Source organism: Peromyscus leucopus, chromosome 8b (genome assembly GCF_004664715.2).
Source record: "Peromyscus leucopus breed LL Stock chromosome 8b, UCI_PerLeu_2.1, whole genome shotgun sequence".
NCBI classification, from domain to species: Eukaryota; Metazoa; Chordata; class Mammalia; order Rodentia; family Cricetidae; genus Peromyscus; species Peromyscus leucopus.
Window position 1 is genome coordinate 100,938,325 of NC_051086.1, and position 17,735 is coordinate 100,956,059.

At 51.9% G+C, this 17,735-nt stretch overlaps 1 protein-coding gene, 1 long non-coding RNA gene and 1 pseudogene across 2 annotated transcripts in view; 1 reads left to right on the top strand and 2 right to left on the bottom strand.

The window, feature by feature from the left end:
- Rhbdf2 (rhomboid 5 homolog 2) overlaps positions 1-3,858 on the bottom strand; it is a 28,158-nt gene extending 24,300 nt beyond the window's left edge. The window contains exon 1 of the mRNA XM_028889718.2: positions 3,776-3,858. The gene's annotated coding sequence lies outside the window, so the exon portion shown is untranslated. The remainder of the gene's footprint in view (positions 1-3,775) is intronic.
- A 9,329-nt stretch (positions 3,859-13,187) lies between these two features.
- On the bottom strand, positions 13,188-14,918 carry LOC119087032. The gene is made up of 2 exons (XR_005090462.1): positions 14,878-14,918; positions 13,188-13,780 (listed from the first exon to the last, which is right to left on the bottom strand). It is a non-coding gene; the product is annotated as an uncharacterized LOC119087032 (long non-coding RNA).
- A 667-nt stretch (positions 14,919-15,585) lies between these two features.
- Positions 15,586-16,195, top strand: LOC114707077 (annotated as a pseudogene).
- The last annotated feature ends 1,540 nt before the right edge of the window (positions 16,196-17,735 follow it).

A 17,735-nucleotide genomic window follows, 5' to 3' on the forward strand; every position in this document is an offset into this window, starting at 1 on the left:
AGCAGGGTTCCTCAGCATACCCGCAGCCCCAGGGGGTTCTCTGCCCCAGTCACAGCTCCTTTTAGGGTTCAGATGATCTGAATGTGCTTTCTCATCTGACACCCCAGTAGCCTACAAGGCAGGGTCTCTCCAGATCTGTGCTGGGCACAGCAACCTATCTCCAGACACATGTAACCTCAGGAGTGTGGTGCTGGCTCACTTCACAGTCTCCTCCCCTCCCCCCAGTCACAACCAGGCTGAAGAGGTCCACAAGTCACCATTAAAATCCTCACCTCATAATCCTCCACTGTACATCTGGAGAAACTGAGGCAAAGACTACCTTAATGACTCCCATCCTACTGAGCACTCTCGGGGATCCGAGTCGGCTGGCTCCAATATCTTGCTTTCTGATCCTTAAGCTTGGGATCACCTGCTCTTCTGGCCAGCACCCTGCCAGACAGAACTCACTCGGCTCAAACCACTATGCGCACGTGGGGGGTGTGGGGGGGTGGGATGGACAGAAACTGCCTCCCAGCAGCGTTTGAACCCCAAATGCTTGCATCTGGGCCCCTGACTACATCTGGCCAGGGGAGGGTAATACCCAGCAACCCTCCATAGCTCCCCGAAGATGAGAAGAAGTGTTTTCCTTTCCTGCTGCCTGGGGAGGCCAAGGATACTTGCAGGGCAGTTCTGGAAAAACCTTCCTTCTTCCGAACAGCGGGGCAGGCGAGGCTGGCTCCTCTTGTGAGGCCGCCTGTGTGCCAAGAGGCGCCTGCCCTGGCAGCGAGAGGCCCTGTCTCAGGGCCGTGCTAGCCCGCTGAGGTCAGCCAGCACTGAGTGCTGAGTCCTATCACTCCGCCCCCAGCCTGTCTCAGCTGGAGAGGAGACTAGGCCTGCTCCCAACAACGCAGATGCTGAGGTCACTTTGGAAATCCCCTCAGGCAATGGGGCAATACCTAGGCGGGATCCCATGAGTCCCAAGGGACACGTTGGGTTAGGGCTGGTGTCGGGGAGCGGGCAAGCTGCTTGGAGAACACACAGCTCCCATATGCTGTGTGAGGGGACCCAGGCCCAGAGGGCAGCGTCAAGTCACCAGAACACAAGCATGTACACTGCAACCCTTTGACGTCTTTCTGATGTCATCTGGTGCCTGTCTGGGACACAGTTTATACAATGGAGCTGGACAGATGGCCCAGCAGTTAACAGCACTGGCTGCTCTTCCAGGGGACCGGGGTTCAGTTCCCAGCACCTACATGGCAGCTCCCAACCATCCGTAACTCCAGTTCCAGGAGATCTAATACCTTCTTCTGGCTGCAGCAAGCATCAAGCGTATCTATGCTGCATAGACATACATGGAGGCAACACACACACACACACACACACACACACACACACACACACACACACACAGTAGGCCACTGTCCACAGTGCAGGTCACAGGAAAGTATCAGTGAGCCCAGAGCAGGGCTGAGACCCCAGTGGTCCCCCAGAGCTGGGATTTATCCCTGCTCTTTCAGGAGCCTCCTCCCCAGGCAGCAGAGTGTATACCAGGTGTGTGTGTGGGGGGGGGGTGTCACTGACCAGAATGAGCAAGCGAAGCTGGCGTCACAGGTTTGGAGTAGGTGGCTTTGAGGAAGTCTGGGTGTTCAGCTTTATGCCTTCAGAGACACACACAGTGGGTGTAACTACTACACTCATATTCTGTTGAAAAGGCCTGGTCTTTGGCTAATTTTGAGACGGTGTCTCCCATGTCGCCCAGAACGGCCTCAGACTCACTCTGTGGCTGAGGTGACAAACCCTGATTTTTTTTCTCCTGCCAGTGCTGGATTTCAAGGCACATACACCAGATCTGGTGGCACATGGGCTTTTAGGACAAAAAGACCAAAATCATCCAATCAATCAAAGTCTCCCTCTCCTCCTTTCTCACCCTACCAGGGCTCCCAAGCAAGAAGTCCAAAAACAGACAGGACAAGGGGAGATGGAAATGGCAGTTATTGGGAGAAAGAGTCTGGCTGCCTCTTCTGGCCTTGCCCTACCTAGCCAGCGACACCCTCCACCTCCATTCCCAGAAAGCTAGGAGCCCAGGAGCCCAACACAACCGTTCCTGGTCATCCCTTGGGCGCTCTGCTCTGTAGGATGCTTTTAACAGTCACTCAGCAAATGCAACAGGGCCTGTGCTCACTCTGACTAGGATTCACACCTCACAGAGGCAATCTGTTCTGTTGGAAGGAAAGAGTGGGGAGCCGCAGGGAATTAGGAGACCCGTTATCCCTGGATGTTATTTTCCTGGTGTAAATAACCAGAAGAGTTAGTTCTGTGTTCAGAAGGAAAATTCCAGTCGGTCACATGGCATCCCCATCCATGAAGCCTCAGCTTGTCCAGCTTTGGGAAACTATGGGAACAGATGTTGGTCCTGCCCGTCCTCCATCTCCAGGGATACATGAGCTCAAGGGTTACTCTGGCTCACCCTGTGTGCGAAGCTATCCTGGGTGAAGTACTCCAGGCCTGTGCTGTGAGAAGGCCCGTTCCCTGGTAGCACCAAGGCAGGACACTCACCAAGGCAAAAACTGCCCTCACACCTCCTTACCTCTTTTACCTCACTTAGATTCATCCTGGTTCTTCCCACAGCCCTTGGAAAAACTGAGGTAGCGAGGGGAATTCACAAGCAGTACCCTGATGGACCAGGTCACAGTATGGTTTCTCAACATTGACTTTTTGGGGGCCCAGTTCTGTGCTGTGGGGCTGACCTGTGCATTGTAGGGGGGGTCCTACGTCTCTTCCATGACATGCTAGCAACAACACATGCTTCCTTCCTGAATAGTGACAGCCGGAATGTCTCCAGGAATTGCCAAACATCCTTAGTAGACAAAAGCGCCCTCCAAGAGCCACTGCTCAAAACCAAGTTTCATTTTCTTCTCCCTGACCCACAGGGTCACAAGAGCACAACACAGATGCTGAGGACTCTGTTCCACCAGCAGATGACACACACACACTGGAACCCCCAACCCAGCCGGCGGAGAAACAGCTGCCACTCCACTCGTGGGGCAATCAATTCCTCCTCAGATACACATCACCTCCGCTCTGTTAAGTTCCAACTCTTACAGACTCCCCGCTCATTGTTTCCTGGAGCTGGGTCAAGGCATGGACCTGGGTTCTCTCTCTGCCCTGGGGTGGGGGTAGAGGCCGGGGCCCCACAGATCCTACAGCTCCCTAACCTTTAACCCAAAGCAGAAACATCAACTGGGGGCCCAACTCCCCAGATCCTTCCGTCCATAAACCAGGATTATTCCTGAGTACAATTTCAGAGCTCCGGTCCACTCTGGTGGTGTGACCCTCCCCCCTCCCCACCCCCGCACCTGTTTCCACCTCGGCTAGGCTCCACGCACAAACTTCAGCCCCGGGCTCTGGGAGTTCACCCGGGAGAAAGGGGAGTAGAGTCTTAAGAAAGTCTAAAAGGGACTTCTGGGTGGAAGGCGGGGCCGCACGTTCCAACACTAGGCAGTGCCCTCTTCCTCCCTGGGCTTTTAAAAACTTGTGCGCAAACCACGCGCCGGGACATTGGTGACCGTGCTCCGGGGAACCCCTTAGGCGTCCTGGTCCCGGTGAGGCCAAGGAGCTGCGTGTGGTATCCAGCGGCCCAGCGGGCACAGAGTCCAGCCTCGGCCTCTGGGGCGCTCCGCAGGGCACGCAGCCCCCGACCCTCCCGGCGGCCGTCCCGGGCAGTCCCGGGACTCCCCCTCGGACACCCGCGGCCTAGTGAACCCGAGCTCCGCCGCGTCCAATGCCCCGCGCTCACCTCTCAGAGTCCGCGCGACCCGGGAAGCTGCAGCGAGCTGAGCGAGCAGCGCCGCGAGGCGGTGGCTCCACCGAGGCTGGGCTCCGGCGCTCCGCCTCTTCCCTACCTGCGCGAGGGCGCAGGGGCGGGGCCTGGGCGTGGGCGGGGCCTAGTTGGGGCGGGGCTTCTTGGTGTGGGGGCGGTGCTTCAGAGGGGCGTGGTTGGCCCACGGCTTCTGCCTTGGAGGACCTCCTGAGGTCCATTAGGCTCTGACTGCTCCTCTTAAGGCCTTTCTTAAGCGCTTGCCTAGCATACAGATCTTAGGTTTGATTCCCAGCAATACACACACACACACACACACACACACACACACCCCTCCAACAAAACAACCGAACAGAAAACGCCCAGTCTCCCCTTCTCTTCCTCACATGACCTCTGACTCCTTTGACTCCAGGAGTCTCTGCTGGCATCCTTTCTAGCTGCTCCAGTCACTGCAGCTTCCTCCTCCGGGGAGCCTTTGGTCTTCTCTACCAGCTGTTGCTCCTCTCTCCATTAGAATGACCTCTCCTCAGGCCTGGCATGCCTTCTAGGCCAGACCAGGTCTTGCTGGAAGCTGGGTCTTGTCCCCTTGAGCACCCCAGCACTAAACACAGAGCAATTGGAAAGGGGATTGAGGTGTGCGGAGCCTTGGTGCCTGAGGCTGGCAGTCCGGGTTTTTTTTTTTTTTTTTTAGGGATCTCCCTTAGGGCGTTGCTGGGCAGCAGAGGCTTTCTGCTGGGGCTGGACGTGGCTTCACAGAGGAGCCTGCAGCAGACAGAGGAAGGCTCTCCACATCTCGGAGTAGTGGCCAGCCTCCTAGACAGTGGGTGACCCAGGTCCAGACCTTAGGCATTCTAGCCTAGTCATAACTGACCAAGCAGCAACTCCCGCCAGGGCTTCTGGCTTCCTTTATGGACTGTAACAAGGAATAACTATAAATGATTCAAGCTAACCGGCTGTTCTCAGGAGCTGGGGGTCCACTGACTACCTCTGTGGCCTTGGACAGCTCCCCAAGCTTCGTGGGCCTCAGCTTCCTCCTCTCTGAGTGAGGGGAAGCATCAGGAAGCCCCTGCAGGCCCCGTGGCTCCACCTAGCAGCTGCTGTTATTTTTGCTATTATTAGCAGTGTTGAGGGCAGCACCCCCTCAGTTTGCCCCACAGCCTACATCCGCAGCCACGCTGGGCCCAGAGGAGCCGTGCTTCCTCAGCTCCCTCCTGGACCCAGAAGCCCCTCCCAGCTCTGCTGCACCCTGAGAAGCAGCCTCTTGGGGTGCTCTTACCCACTTCCAGGTAGGGAATCATGCTTCATTTTCCTGGCCCTGGCCCTGGGCTAAGGACGAACTTTATGACCCCACGGCCCACCCCCACCCCTCACCCCCACACCCCACCCCTCACCCCACACCCCACCCCTCACCCCCACACCCCACCCCTCACCCCCACACCCCACCCCTCACCCCCACACCCCACCCCTCACTCCCACACCCCACCCCTCACCCCCACACCCCGCCCCTCACCCCCACACCTCACCTCTCAGCCCCACACCCCACCCCCCCCATCACTCCCACACCCCACCCCTCACCCCTCACCCCCACACCCCACCCCTCACCCCCACACCCCTCACCCCCACACCCCACCCCTCACCCCTCACCCCACACCCCACCCCTCACCCCCACACCCCACCCCTCACCCCCACACCCCACCCCTCACCCCCACACCCACCCCTCACTCCCACCCACCCCTCACCCCCACACCCCGCCCCTCACCCCCACACCTCACCTCTCAGCCCCACACCCCACCCCCGCCCATCACTCCCACACCCCACCCCTCACCCCTCACCCCCACACCCCACCCTCACCCCCACACCCCTCACCCCCACACCCCACCCCTCACCCCTCATCCCCACACCCCACCCCTCACCCCCACACTCCACCCCTCACCCCCACACCCCACCCCCGCCCATCACTCCCACACCCCACCCCTCACCCCTCACCCCCACACCCCACCCCTCACCCCCACACTCCACCCCTCACCCCCACACTCCACCCCTCACCCCCACACCCCACCCCTCACCCCCACACCCCACCCCTCACCCCCACACTCCACCCCTCACCCCCACCCCCGCCCCCGCCCATCACTCCCACACCCCACCCCTCACCCCTCATCCCCACACCCCACCCCTCACCCCCACACCCCACCCCTCACCCCCACTCCCCACCCCTCACCCCCACACCCCACCCCTCACCCCTCACCCCCACACCCCACCCCTCACCCCCACACCCCTCACCCCCACACCCCACCCCTCACCCCTCATCCCCACACCCCACCCCTCACCCCCACACTCCACCCTTCACCCCCACACCCCACCCCTCACCCCCACACCCCACCCCCGCCCATCACTCGGTCCAGCCCCTAACCAAGAGCTGCAGGCCAGAAGGGCAGGGGGTGCCTGCCCCTTCTTCAGGTGCCAAAGACCTGGCTTAGCCTCCCACTGGGGATTTGATGTGGAAACTTGTGGCAGAAAGGGACTAAGGTAGGGAAGAACTGTGCCTCAGGTCTGGAGTCCCCATCCTCAGCCCTAGTGCCAAATGGCCAATGGCCTCAGTTTCCCCCCCTGCTTTCCTGACCCAGCCAGAGAGCAGGCTTTGGGGAGAGTCACACCAGGGAGTGCTTCAGCCCTCTTGCCTCGCTCTTAACCACCCCGCGCCCCAGCCCACCTCCTTGGTGTCTGCCACAAACTCCGGTTGGGTGGAGAGTGAAGAGACAGAAGGGGAAATCATCCTGGCTGCAGCACACATACCTTCAACCCCAGCCTCGGGAGGCAGAGGCAGACGGATCTCTGTGGGTTCAAGGCCACACAAAGAGACCTGGTCTCGAAACCCTCCAAACAAACATACAAGGAAACCAAACAAGAAGCACCCGCCAAAAAATAAAAACCAATCAAAAACAGGAAGGAAGGAAGGCAGGAAGGCAGGAAGGAAGGAAGGAAGGAAGGAAGGAAGGAAGGAAGGAAGGAAGGAAGGAAGGAAGGGACACAGAGGGCGGGGAGGAAGAGAGGCTTCCTGACCTTGGACTCCACTGGCCACTGTCTTTGGTTGCTCTATACTTTCATGTTGGTCCTGAACCACTAAGCCTGGCCCAATGGCCCATAGTGCTCTGTGCCCAGATTCACTCCAAGCTGCGCTGGGAGCAGTTCATGTCCCTGGATGTCACCGCTGGCCTCACTTCCTGAGTTTCCTCCTGCCTGCTTCTTGCTACACTTGGAGAGCATAAGAAGCAGAAGTGAAGGGACCCGCACCTCATCCCGTGACCAGACCACTCTGGCCAGCCCAGCCTGTTTTTCATTCATCTACTCGCCTTCTTAAATCTGGGGCAGGAGACATGGTTCAGTGGTTGGAAGCACTTGCTGTTCTTGCAGAGACCCAGGTTCAGTTCCCAGCACCCACATGGGGGCTTGCAGACACCAGTAACTCTCCTTCTGGGAGACCTAATGTAGTGGGTAGCCATTCCAGCTTGGTTCTGGAAGTTCCAACCCCCATCGGTGCCGGAACGCTGACCGGTGCAGATTGACTGTGCAGAGCTCCGGAGAACACCGCTGGACTGCATTACACCTTCCCCAGACCCTGCGACCTACCCATTACTTAATTTGTGAGTTACGCCATTAAATAAATATCCTTTTAACTACGTGGAGTGGCCAAAATAATTTCTCCAATAACCTAATGCTCTCATCCCACCTCCACGCGCATGCACATGATGCATACATACATGCAGGCAAAACACTCATACACATGAAAATAAATACATTAAAAATAATAAAATGAGAGCCGGGCGGTGGTGGCGCACGCCTTTAATCCCAGCACTCGGGAGGCAGAGCCAGGCGGATCTCTGTGAGTTCGAGGCCAGCCTGGGCTACCAAGTGAGTTCCAGGAAAGGCGCAAAGCTACACAGAGAAACCCTGTCTCGAAAAACCAAAAAAAACAAAAAACAAAAAACAAAACGAAGTGTGTGTGTGTGTGTGTGTGTGTGTGTGTGTGTGTGTGTGTGTGTTTGCATGAGTTTATGTGCACCATGTGCTTGGAGGAGGGCATGAGAGCCTGAGTCAGTTCATGTTATCTGGGTGACAAGTCTCCTCCCCGGGCCCCAGCCATGGAAAGGCATGGCTGGAGCAAAGGCAGATAATAACCCCAAACCTGGGGGTTGTTTCTTTGAAGCAAATGCAGGAAGTCTTTCCTGAACACTCGGCACATGCTGGGCATCCATGCAGATGGCAGCAAAAGAACCAGCCCTTGCTTGGGGTCAGAGGCACAGGTCAGTGGCTGAGCTTGCCTGGCATGCATGTGAGGCCCATGATGTGAGTACCATTCTCTCTACGCCGTGATGGGGAGGAGCATCAGGCAGAGGAAGGCATTGGTGCCGTGACTGTGACTGTATCCAGGCACAGTCTGACCCTCCAGCTTCCAGATGCTGCTCCAGCCCCTGGGCTGTGGAAGGCCAAGGACAGGGATGATAGGCGGGGTGATGCTTCAGACATTGGAGGATTGTGCCTTGCTGCCCCAGCTCTGGAGGTCCAGAGGGGTCACAGGCTTGGCTGCCATGAGTCACTTGTCCTGGCGTGGGGGACTGAGAAACGGGTTGCATCTGTTAAAGGCAATGAGGCAACTCTGTGTGTTGATATAGAATTATCTCTAAGATACACTGGGGAAAACAAGAAACAGGATGTATACACTACGTTTTATAACTTAAAACAAAACAAAAAACAACTTGGACTGGCTCAGCAGTTAAGAGCACTGACTGTTCTTCCAGAGGTCCTGAATTCAATTTCCAGCAACCACATGGTGGCTCACAACCTTCTATAATGGGATCTGATGCCCTCTTCTGGTGTGCAGGCATACATGCAGACAGAACACTCACATAAAATATATTGTAAACGGAGGCTTTTCGGTCCTGCAGCCACTTTTAAAATAATCACTCAGAGGCTTATATCAATTACAAACTGTTTGGTCTATGGCTCGGGCTTATTACTAACAAGCTCTTACAACTTAAATTAACCCATTTCTATTAACCTGTGTTTTACCATGTATCTTGTGGCTTTACCTGTGTTCTAATACATCTTGCTCCTCCAGCGGCTGCCTGGCAGCTGCCCTGTCTCCGCCCTTCTTCATCTCCATCTTTAGTTTGAATGTACTGCCTAACCTTGTTCTGCCTTGCCATTGGCCAAACAGCTTTATTTATCAACCAATGAGAGCAACACATATTCACAGCATACAGAAAGATATCCCACAGCAATATATAAATAAATTAAATTAAAAAAAGAAAGAAAGAAACAAAGAAAGAAAGAAAAAAAACCCTCTCCAGGCATGGTGGTACACATCTTTTCCCAGCACTTGGGAGGCAGAGGCAGATGAATCTCTGAGTTCAAGGCCAGCCTGGTCTACAGAATAAGTTCCAGGACAACCAGGAATACTTAGAGAAACCCTGTCCCAAACAAACAAACAAAAAAACAACTCAAAAAATTTTTGAGATGGTACCTTGCTCTGTAGAACAGACTGGCCTTAAATTTTGTTTGTTTCTTTATTTTGTCTTGAGACAAAGTCTCATTATGCATTCCTGGCTAGCCTGGAACTTGCTATGTAGTCCAGGCTAGTCTTAAACGCACAGAGATTCTGCTGCCTCTGCCTCCTGTGAGCTGGGACTAAAGTGTGAGTCATCATACCCACTGGCCTTCAATTCTTTTTTTAAATTTATTATTTTTGTTTTATATGTATGAATATTTTACTCACATGTAGATCTATGTACTATGTGCATGCCTGGTGCCTGTAGAGGCTAGAATAGGGTATTGGATCCCCTGGAACTGGAGTTAGAGACAGTTGTGAACTGTCATGTGGGTGCTAGGAATCGAACCCAGGTCCTCTGGAAGAGCAGCCAGTGCTCTTAACTGCTGAGCCATCTCTCCAGGCCTCTGGCCTTGAATTCTTGCTCCTCATCCCTTTCCCTCCCAAGTCCTAGGATGACAGAGTACCACCGTGCCTGGCTACATTTTGTTTATTGTTGTTGGGATTTTTTTTTTTTTTTTTTTTTGGTGTTTTTAGACAGGGTCCAAGCTGGTCTGTAACTCCCTCTCTATCACAGGCTGGCTCCAAATTCAGCAATCCTCCTGCCTCCACTTCTTGAGTGCTAGGATTATAGTTATGTACCACAAGGCCAAGTGCTCTCAGTTTTAAAATGAGATCTCCAGCAGCCCTCTGTGATCAAAGGCAGTGCATGCTCCCAGCTGGGGACCCGAGTCCTTGCACGCCTCGAGACTCCAAGACTTGCCTTGCAACTCTGGAAAGATTTTGGTAAAAGGATCTTGAAATCAGTTTGGCAGCAATCATTAACTTTTTATTCCCATCTTTGAAAGCTGAGATTGTGTGTGTGTGTGTGTGTGTGTGTGTGTGTGTGTGAGAGAGAGAGAGAGAGAGAGAGAGAGAGAGAGAGAGAGAGAGAGAGAGAGAGAGAGAGAGAGTTGGAGGACAGTCTTAGGAGTTGTTTCTCAGGCTTTGTCCACCTTATTTTGAGATAGTATCTCTCACTAGCTGGGACTCACCAGTTAGGCTAGGCTGGCTTACCCGTGAGCCACAAAGACTCACTGCTGGGTTATGAATTCTCAGTGTTGTGACTGGCTTTTTAAAATTTTGTTTGTTTGTTTTGTGTTGTGTTGTTTTTCAAGACAGAGTTTCTCTGTGTAGCTCTGGCTGTCCTGGAACTCACTCTATAGACCAGGCTGGCCTCGAACTCACAGACACCTGCCTTCCTCTGCCTCCCAAGTGCTGGGATTAAGGGCATGCGCCGCCGCCGCCTGGCTTTAATTTTTTTTTTTTTTTCACTGTGGTCCCTGTTTAGGTTTGGAGATTCAGGGCTGTGTCCAGAGCTAAAGAGGACAGAGACAGGGCGGGTCCTGGGCCAGGCCATGCTTGTTGCATGAATCCTGTTCCTACTCTGCTGCCTGTTTTTGTTGCAGCCTCTGCAGCAAACTCCATAGGTTCTGGGCTCCAGAAACTGCAGGAGCTAGCCACTTTTGCACACTTCCCCATGCAGACAGCTGGATCTTTAGCTTCTTTCCTCTCCCGATGGGTGCTGGCTTTCTCTGGCCCCCTTCTTGGGCCACTGCCACACCGTCATCTGAATCGTCATTATCCACAGATTTGGTGAGTCAAGTGGGACTTCTTTCTTTCTTTTTCTTCTCTTCTCTTTCTTTCTTTTTCTTTTTTTTTTTTTTTTTTTGAGCTGAGGACCCAACCCAGGGCCCTGTACTTGCTAGGCAAGGACTCTACCACTGAGCTAAATCCCCATCCCTCAATTGGGATTTCTTAAAGGGGGGAATTAGTTCAAAAGAAATCAGAAAGAGAGAGTTCATTTTCCCCCCACATTAAAAAATGGGAAACACTATTATAGTGGAAAGAGTTTTGTCTCTGTTTGATAATACTTTGGACGGTTTGAAAATGGAACAATTAAATGAGAGGATGTGGAGATATATTATGTACCCTAATAAAATTTGCTTGAAGATCAGAGAACAGGATAAGCCCCAGGGCTAAACATAGAGGTCAGGCAGTGGTGGCACACACCTTCAATCCTAGCACTCAGGAGGCAGAGATCTATCTGGATCTCTGTGAGTTCAAAGCCACCTGGCACTGCATGAGATTGACTCAGTCTAGGAGAGAAACAGAGCCAGGCAGTGGTGGCACACACCTTTAGTCCCAGTACTTGAGAATCACACGCCTTTAATCCCAGCACTAGAAAGGAAGTGATATCCCTGGGAGGAGAAAGGTATGTAAGGTGTGAGGAGACAGAAACTAACCCTCTTTTCAGCGGGAGGCCTTTTCGGCTGAGGACTCAGAGGCTTTCAGTCCAAGGATTGTGGAGTTGGCCAAGGTGAGACATGGCTGTGACTTGTTCTTGGTCTCTCTGATCTTTCAGCTTTTACCCCAATATCTGGCACCAGGTTTTGTTTTTGTTTGTTTGTTTGTTAGTTTGTTTTATTAAAGACCATTTTATGGGGGCTGGAGAGATGGCTCAGAGGTTAAGAGCACTGGCTGTTCTTCCAGAGGTCCTGAGTTCAATTCCCAGCAACCACATGGTGGCTCATAGCCATCTGTAATGAGATCTGGAGCCCTCTTCTGGTGTGCAAGCAGACACACAGAACACTGTATACATGATAAATAAAATCTTAAACAAACAAACAAACAAACAAAAGACCATTTTAGGATTTGTGTGACACGCACTCTTTCCAACCATCATGGTGAACAATATTTGCGCTTCAGAGGATCATTCTGGCGGTGCTCAGGACACGCTGGTTTGTGTGAAGATGGAGAATTATTGAGGAGCAGCGGCAAAGTCCTGGGAGAGGGAGAAAGGAAGGACCCCAGGACAGCAGGACACAGGAAAGACGCTAGAGATGTCCCTTCTCTTCAGAGTGTTACTGGCACAGACCCCAAGTATACTCGGGTTGGCCTTCCCTCACTCAGGGAGCAAAATCCGGGTGTAGGGGACCCAGGAAAAGTTAACTCCAGAGGAAGGAAGGGATCAAGGTCATTGAGTAACAGCAGCTAGTATTAATGGCGCAGCGTCTCCATCTAGTGGTCATATTCAGTACTGCAAGGAGGAATCCACATATCCCCCTCGACACAAAACCTCACAAAGTCACCCCAAGGCTAAAGGTGTAGAGAAGGGCGCAGGCCGACTCCTGAAGGGCACCAGAGTCCATGTCTGACCTGCCTGCCACCAGGGCGCGAGCACCGCGGGAAATGAGGCCGGAAGCTAAGGTGGCCAGGATCTTGGGATTCTCCCTTGCTGGGGCCTCCCTCCTTGAAGGTGACTTTGTGCTCCTTCTTTGCTTCCCTCCTGGCAGCCGGCTCCTTGCCTACGCTTCCCACCGCTCACCAGAGCCACCCTCCTCTCAGCCAGGGAGTCTAGCTGGCCTTCGGGAAGGAATGAACTTTGCTATTTCGGATCCCTTGTCAGCTACAATTAATGTCCCAACTGCCTACTTGTCAGACTCTCCGGACGGCACACTCCTTAGCGTCTCTCCTTCCCACCTCCCTGGAGCCAGCAGTCACCCTCGTGGACTGGAGGAACAGTTTTGGGGACAAAAGAGCTCAGGTATACCCATCCCCCCACTGCTAGTTCATGATGGCAGGCAAATGACCTGGCTTTGGGGTGCTGAACCCCCCTAAAAAGACACTTTACCTAGACATCAGCTAAAAACCCATCAGATTCAACAACAAAAAAGGGTTGAGCTACACGCCTTTAATCCCAGCACTCAGGAGGCAGAAGCAGGTGAGACCCTGTCTCAAAAATAAACAAAAACTTCTGTTCCACAAGAGTGCTGTGAACAAAATAAAAGGCTCAAAAGCAGAAAATATTTCCAATGAATGTAATAAAGGATCAGCATCCAAAAGCTAAACAAAGGTCCCATTAGCCCCTTAAAAAAATGACCAAGTACTGGGGTAGGAAGTTGGAGAGGAGAGCAGACAATTCACAGAGGAGTTAAAGCGGCCAGTGATGGAATTAGTTCCTTGTGTGTCGCTGTGACAAAACGCCCACCAAGAAGCAACTTAAAGGCTTGTTTCGGCTCTCGGTTTGAGACACAGTCAGCTGTGACAGAGAAGGCAGCGGGAGCGGGAGGCAGCTGGTCACACGGCATCCTCAGTCAGGAAGCAGAGATGCACGCTGGTGCTCAGCTCGCTTTCCAGTTTTCTGCAGTCGGGGACCCCAGCGGGTGGGATGGCGCCGCCAGCATTCGGAGAGGGCCTTCCCACCCGTTAAGTGAGTCTAGGAACGCTCACGGGGTGCCCGGAGGCTTGTCTACTTCAGCCTCATCAGTCATTAAGAGGTCAAAGGACAACTTGTGACTGTTCGCTCTCTTCTTTCACTGTGTGGGTCCTAAGAATTGAACGCAGGTCTTCAGATTTGGTAGTGATTATCTTTACCCTCCAAACCAACGTTTCTCCACCTACGGGTCGAGACATTATAATATGATTACGATTACATTGCATTATGATTCCTAGCAGTAGTAAATTACAGTATAAAGTAGCAATGACAATAATTTTATGATTGGGGGTCAGCACAACATGAAGAACTGAATTAAAGGGCTGAAGCATTAGGGAGGCTGAGGACCACTGCTCTAGACCATCCCCATAACCTGAGACGTTTTAAACTTGCTGATCCCGGGGTATGCCTCTCACATTCCGGACAAGCACTCTGCCACTGAGCTACAACTCCAGTCTTTCCACTAAAATGTTTTAAAATATTTGAAAGTATTTTAGTTATATGTATGTGTGTAGGCGGGTGGGTTTGTGCACCTTAGTGTAGTGCTCGCAGACGCCTCGAGAGGGCACCAGATCCCCCTGCAGCTGGAGCAACAGGTGCTTAGGAGGAGGTACAGGGAAGGGAACCCCAGTCCTCTGCAAGAGCAATACATACTCTTAACCACTAAGCCGTTTGTCTAGCAACCTATTTAATTTACACATATTAAATTTTAACATTTTTTTTGCTATGCATTTGTGAGTGGGTACAGGTGTATGAATACAGAGGCCAGAAGAGGATGTCAGATCCCCTGATTTGGAGTTACAGGAGGTTGATTACAGGCAGCCTGCTTTGGGTGCAGAAAACTGAACTCTGTCCTCTAGAACAGAAGCAAGCACTCCTAACTGCTGAAACACATCTATTTATTTATTTATGGACAAGGTGTATGTTGCTAAGGTTGGCCTCAGGTCCTTTGTGTGCCTAATGCAGAGATGGCTGTGCCACCCCACAGGAAGGTGGTTGGCCTCACAATCTGGTGTTTGGCTAATTCACAATTAGTGTGAATAGAAGAGTGTGAGAGAAGTGAGTTTTAGGAGTGCCCGGCATGGGGTTGGGCACACAGGCATGTACATGAGCGTTTCAGGAGGTGGGGGAATGCATGCGATGGCTTTTCTTAGTGTCAACTTGACTGTATCTGGAATGAACTACAATCCAGAAATGGGGGGGGGGTGCACTTGTGATCTGGATCTTGAGGCTGGAAGACACCAGGTTTTCATCTGGATCTTGAGACGAGATGACACACACCTTTAATTCAGACTTTGAGGTGGGAAGGCACTCCTTTAATCTGGGCCACACCTTCTGCGGGAAGTCTATAAGGACAAGGGAAGAAGGATGGCTTAGTTCTTCCCTGATCGCCCTCACCTCATCAGCACATCCATTCCCTCACTGGCATTGGAGGCTGCTTCTTCAGGATTCCAGCATGTACTGAAGACCAGCTGAGACACCCAGCCTCATAGGACTGAGCAACTCTAGATTCTTGGACTTTCCATTCACACATTCACAGCCAACCATTGTTGGACTGCAGCCTGTAAATCATTCCAATAAATTCATATATATATATATATATATATATGAATATATATATGAATATATACATTCATATATATATATACACAGAAGGGGGGGCATTTATTGCATAAGTTCTGTGACTCTAGAGTACCCTGACTAATACAGGGAGCTTCACAGAATACTGACTCCTTTTTGTTTGTTTGTTTGGAACAGGGTTTCTCTGCATAACAGCCCTGGCTGTCCTGGAACTCGCTCTGTAGACCAGGCTGGCCTCGAACTCAGAGATCCGCCTGCCAGCCTTTGGAGTGGTGGGATTAAAGGCATGTGCCACCATACCCAGTGTAAACACTTTGAGACCCTCCTACCTGGACAAGGTTGGGTCAGTAAACTTCTGTGCCTTGTCATCCCCGGATGCCGTGGGGCACCCGATAGGCGATTGACACTATGAAGATCTGGACTTCGGAGCACGTCTTGACCACCCATGGGAAATGGTTATCACCGCTGCAAGGCAGAAATACCTCATGAACCCAAGTGTGGTTGGCATTGATGTGCTGGATAGACACATTGATTCCTCTGGAAAGCTGCACAGCCACAGCCTCCTCAGCACCGAGTGGGTCCTGCCTTCCTTCCGTTGTACAGTCTCTTACTGGTGTGGAAAGAAGAAAAACATACGCGCCAGAGAGTTCTCTATCCACCCGGCAAAGAAGACAACAGAGCTCCAGTCTACTTTACAAACCTCATTTACAAATCTGATCTCGGTAGACAAGAGGCTCCCATACAAGCCCCAGGACCTGGAGGAAACTGACCCAAGAAGCCACCATCACCATCAAAGGGGCCAGCCTCAGCAGCTCCCTTGAAGGACTCATGGCAAGCACCGTATCTTCCAACGCTAACGAAGGACGAGAAGCATCAGTGGGTGATACAGAAACTGAACGCCAACACCGGAAGCACGAGAACACCAATGGCAGCTGTGGAAAAACGACAGTGGAAATCCGTGTGCAGCTACAGGCCCCCAGGACTCTCCGAGCTGACATCATATTTGTTTGCTATTTAAAAGATACAACTATTTTAGGTAGATTTTATTTATTTATTTTTTTAATGAACTGGGTAACAAAAGATGGAGAGCTTCTAAACCAAAGTGACCGTCTGAGGTATAAGGGCTTGAGGGAACTGACTGGAGGAGTCTCGTGCTCATGTGAGCAATGAACAGGTTTGTTTGGTGGTGGTGTTATTTAAGTGCTCAGAGAAATGGATGTTGATCTCAAGTCTCTTAGGGAGACTCTTAAAGCCTTTCAGGTACTTGAATGCTACCTGGCTGCGGACCAGCCAGAACACAGACCAGCTGCCCTCACGACCACACAATTACCCTCACGTCCACACAGCTGCCCGCTGCTGTGAGCTGGAACTGCCTGTGTGAGGAATTCTCTTTTTTGGGGGGCGTGGGGTGGTACATACCTTTAATCCCAAACTCTGGAGGCAGAGGTTAAAGAGGCTCTAGCAGGCTCCAGTGTGGCAAGCATGGCTCTGGCAGGCCTTGCCCCGAGGAACTCTCTTTAAAAAGAAATGTGGGAGCTGGTTAGGTGCCTCAGAGGTTAAGAGGCCTGGCTGCTCTTCCAGAGGTCCTGAGTTCAATTCCCAGCAACTACATGGTGGCTCACAACCATCTGTAATGAAATCTGGTGCCCTCTTCTGGCCTGCAGGCATACATGCAGGCAGAACTCTGTATACGTAAAAAATAAATAAATCTTAAAAAGAGAGAGATTGTATAATTTGAAATGACATTAACTTGTATAAGATAACCTATTCTTTTGGAAACCAGTGTTTGGATTTGGTACTTAAATGATATTTTTGGAGTAAAAATTAGCACTAAAGTAATATATGACTCCAGCATTGTATTTTATTGTATCAATGGGTACTGTATTGATTTGCCAAAGTTTTCGTAGTAAAGGCAGTCACTTTCTTGAGGAAAAAAGAAAAAGAAGAAACCAACAGCTTGTTATATTAAACAACAATTACGAAGCAGAGTGAGCTAGCTTGGAACCACACCAGGCTTTGAAATCTCAAAGTACACCCACAGTGACATACCTCCTCCAGCAAGGCCACACCTCCTAAGTTTACCAAGACAGTGCCACCAAATAGAGACCAAGTATTCAAATACTGGGACTATGGGGGATATTTCTCGTTCAAACCACCACAGCGGGCTAGCTGCATTTAATAGACTGTTTTTGTTTTGTTGTTGTTGTTTTGTTTTGGTTTGTTTTTTGTTTTTTCAAGACAGGGTTTCTCTGTGTTGAAGCCTGTCTGTAGACCAGACTGGACTTGAACTCACAAAGATTCGCCTGACTCTGCCTCCCGAGTGCTGGGATTAAAGGCGCGCGCCCCCACCGCCCAGCGACTGTTTTTCTCCTTACTACATTCTGTCCATGAAGTGTTAGAGAAGGAACCCAGGGCCACACTTCTGCTAGGGAAGCAACCGGGCTATTCAGCGGTGCTCCTGGGTACTGTAAGGTGGGTGGTACCCTCAGGATGTAATGTACAGGGACGTTCCGGGCAGCCACGGGCTTCCATGGAGTACTGTAGAATGAAGTGAAATA